This window comes from Bison bison, unplaced genomic scaffold (genome assembly GCF_000754665.1).
Source record: "Bison bison bison isolate TAMUID 2011002044 unplaced genomic scaffold, Bison_UMD1.0 scf7180017864383, whole genome shotgun sequence".
NCBI lineage: Eukaryota > Metazoa > Chordata > Mammalia > Artiodactyla > Bovidae > Bison > Bison bison.
The window spans coordinates 7549443-7553302 of NW_011494955.1; the positions used below are offsets into that span (position 1 = coordinate 7549443).

The following is a 3860-nucleotide window of genomic DNA, read 5'->3' on the forward strand; positions in this document are numbered from 1 at the left end:
GGAGCCGGGAGCGGGCGCCCTGCCTGCGGCTGCGGGAATGACCCGCTGGGGGACCGGGAGAAAGCCTGTTTTAAATATAATCCGAACTTGACGGTGTAGATTGAACCGGAGGGAATTTAAATCACTAAAAGGGAGGTGCAGGGCCAGGGGAGGGGATCAGTCTAACCTGTCTTTCTGTCTGTCCTGCCCACGGTGGTGCTAGCTTGATTGTGATCCCAGCTGTCCAGGTCTGAGGTGATGTAGTCAGGGTGCTCCTCCCCCTGAGGGGGCTCTCCTCTGCCCAGTGCCGTCTTTTGGGGTCAGAAGAGAGCTCTAAGAACCACAGTGAATGCACAGCTGCTAGCTAAAGCTGGAGTCCTCCCATCTCCCAACAGGGACTCCCAGTGGCCTCCAGTCCCTCGGGCTCCCCATCGGTGATAAGGAAAATTGAGGGGACTGGTGGGGGTGAGAGGGAGTCTGGGAACCTGGCAGGTGTAACTGAACCTGGGAAAACAAACCCCTCCTTCTTGGTGCTCCCACATCCTTGGTGCCCTCCAGGTCTGGATTTGGGGAGAGCCCTAGGGTCTGCTTCAGAGCTCTGACCTGCCACCCCACCTCCAAATGCAGAGGATGGGGGTACCGTCCACATGTAGTTGTGGAACCCAAGGGACGGCCTGGTGGCCTGATGAACTCAGGGATTCTCAGCCTCTTCCAGCCCCCCTCCCCCAGGCTGCCTCTCTTAGCAAGGCCCAGGCAAAATGGGGTGTTGGTGGGGAGGGGGCTGTGGGTGAGGCCTGCTTCCAGATCCACAGCTGTGTCTGTGCCTGAGTGGGGAGGGTCTGAATTCATGCTCTGAAAGGAAGGCAACAATCTCCCCTCAGTTTCACAGGGAATTTGATGGCAGCAGAGAGCGTGGGCCTGGTGATCTTGGTTTCCCCACTGCTGCTGCCTCTGCTGGGTGGGCAGACTGCTCAAGAGTTGAAAAGAAGGTGATGGCCAAGCTGGGTAGGAGAGAAAGGGGCATCTGTTTACAGCCACTGTGTCTGGGGGGCTTTCCCAAATAGTCAAAGGCCATAGGAGAGGGGCTTTGGGGGGCAGCTTCCTTCTAGGAAGACTGAGGTAGGGGTAGATGGGCCCTGTCCCCTGGCGAAGATGAAAAGGAGGAGCCGGCGGGCTTGAAACCTTCTCCTTCATCCTGTCTTCTTTGCTCCTTGATTGAGAGCGTGGCTCAGCTCCCAGCTGCCTGGGTAGCTGCCTGGGCCGAGATAGGGTTCTATATCCTGGAGGCCTGGTGTCCCCACCCCAGCAGGTCGCCCGGGAGGGGCAGGAGAGGAGGCCTCTTCCTCCTTTGTGTCCGGACAGAAGTGGCCGCCGCGCCCAGAGCCAGTCCCGCGGCAAAGGCCCGGCCAGCCAGCGGGTTGCACAATGCCACGGCTGCTCGGTCAGCCCGCGCCCTGCCCCGTCCTGCCTGCCTGTCGCCGCCCTTCCTCCGACTCTCTCTGCATGCCTTCCTTTCCTTGCTCTTCCCTCTCTTTCATCCTGCCTCCCCTCTTTTCTGTCTTTCTTCCCTCTTTCTTTTATTCTAACCCGTTTTCTTCTTTCTTTCCCTCCTTCCTTCCTCCCTTTCTCTCTGGGGACCTGGCGCCGTGCTTCAGTCTTGCTGTCTCAGGCTGTCTCGGGCTCAGTCTCTCTCAGGCTCTGTCCCCTGATGTCCTCTTGGTCACAGTCTGGCCCCGGGCCCTCTGAACGCTCCGTGGCTCTGCTCAGCATTGCCAGCAGCCACCCAAGAACCAGGCAGGGTTCCCCGCCGCCAGGGCTGGGGGGGAGGTGCAGATGGCGCTGGGGATTTGGAGGAAGCCTAGGCAGGGGGACTGTAACCTGCAGTCTTTTCCTTGAACTAGTGAGGGAGAATTTTTGATTGACAGCTAACCCAGCTCCATCAAGGCCAAAGAGATATTCTGTTTCTTGCTGTAATTTGACTTTTCCAAAACCAGTCCAGTCGGGGGGCGAGGGGCGGTGAGGAGAAGATAATCAGAGCTGAGGGTGAAGAGGCTAAGGCCCCGGGTTGCCTCTCCCCAGCCGGGTACTTCTCACGTCCCCCCCATGCGTCGAAATCCCAGCCCCGCTAGACCGAAAAGGAGAGAACCCGAGAAGGGGAGGAGCAGGGACTGGGGTGGGGGCCTGGCAGGCTGGGGTCAGTGCTGCGGGCTGCAGACAGACCCTTCCCCCTCAACTTTCCTCACCCCCCTTCTCCCAAACACACACACTAGTCTCTGGAACACCTCTCTCTAGCCCTTCTCCTCCTTAGAGGAGACAGGTTGACAGAGATGCAGGAAAAAAGCAGCCTCCGCCCCCCCCCACCCCTGGTGTTTGGTCCCCTCCTGAGGACAGGAATGGGAAAGAAGAGCAGCCATCTCCAGTCTGAGAACCCTTGTCCTTCCCTGCTGCCTCAGAGCCTGTGTCTTAGCCTCAGCTCCTGCCTGTTTCCCTTGGCGCAAACTGGACTATTCCCTGCTGACCCTGAAATTGCACCCCTCCTTCAAATTCACTCTGCCCTGACTAGAACGCCTGTGTCTCTGGGGATATCACCTGCTCTTCTCCCCCACCCCCACCAACTTCCCTGCCCCTCTCTTGCACCCACACTGAGAATTTCCTGCTTGCCTTTGCCCACCTTTGCTAAACCACCATGGGACAGTCTGATGAAAAGCAGAAGGCTGGGCAATGAATGAACCCCAAATTCAAAGAGGAGGGTAACAACCAACTTACTGAGGGGGGAGGAATCCAAGTTGTGTGATCTTCCCTGCCATCACACTGCCCCCTCCAGAATTCCTGTGTCTGACTCCAAAGAAATTGCTTTCTCCCATTCCTTCATAGCTTTTTTTCGTTCCAAAAACAGCCTACAATTTTATTTAATGAAAGACACATTTATGAACAATCAAATGATCCTCATAAAAATTTTATTGAAGGACGTAAAAACAAGCTACTTGCCCACAACCGAGGTCGCTCTCTCGCCTTGCCCGCTCTCACCCTGGCTCTCTGTAGACAGAGCCCCGGTAGTGACTTCTTTTTTGGGGGGAGGGTAGGATGTCTCAGAGATGGAGTTGAGGGCAAAAGAGGGCGAACAGGAAGACGGGATGGGGACACCCCACTGAAGTTGTGTAGATCTCTCCTCCACTTCTTCAGGCTGGCAAAGAAAGATAAAGATACAGACAATAAATTTAAAGACGTTTGCATATCTGTGCCAAAGCAAAGAGAGGACTTCTGGTGACAGAGGTGTACAAGGTCCCGAGGTCCTACCCCTCCCAGCCTTGGGCCACCTTCCCCAAGCTTCCCCTGCCCCAGATTTGGGGGGCTGAGTTGGCCAGTGGCAGAAGGACGCTCCCCTTTCCCTCCTTCCCTCCCTCCACCCCAGCTTCCCCAGTCCCCTCCCACTCTCCCTCCCTCGCTGCTGCTGCTCCAGAAAGAAATACATACATACACACTATTTAAAAACGCATTTTTAAAAGCCACGTTCCGAACTGACAATCGCTGATCTCGGCTCGCGCAGAGACTGCGGGAGCGTCGGGACCGACAGAGACGGATTACGTCAAGAAATAGTTCCTCCACCTACCTCGGCCGGCCTCTCTGCCCCTGCCAGGCTCCAGCGCCCAGCTCAGCCCGGAGGGTCCGGGAACCCTGGCTTCGGGGACTGGCATTGGCACCCCATTAAGAAATCCTCCCGGGGGTGGGGGCGGAGGCCATCTGCTTATGGGTGGACACGGGCAGGGGCTTCTGTGCTGAGATGCGAGTTGTCCTTAGGGGGCGGCGGGTCCTTGGGTCCAGAGTTGCGGACCCCCAGGAAAACGCAGGTCGCGGGGATCAGCAGAGAGAAGGGGGGGGGA

General features: G+C 57.3%; 1 protein-coding gene across 1 annotated transcript in view; it reads left to right on the forward strand.

Moving 5' to 3' along the window:
- Positions 1-3860, forward strand: part of HOXC9 (homeobox C9) — an 8154-nt gene that overhangs the window by 1152 nt on the left and 3142 nt on the right. The window lies entirely within an intron of this gene.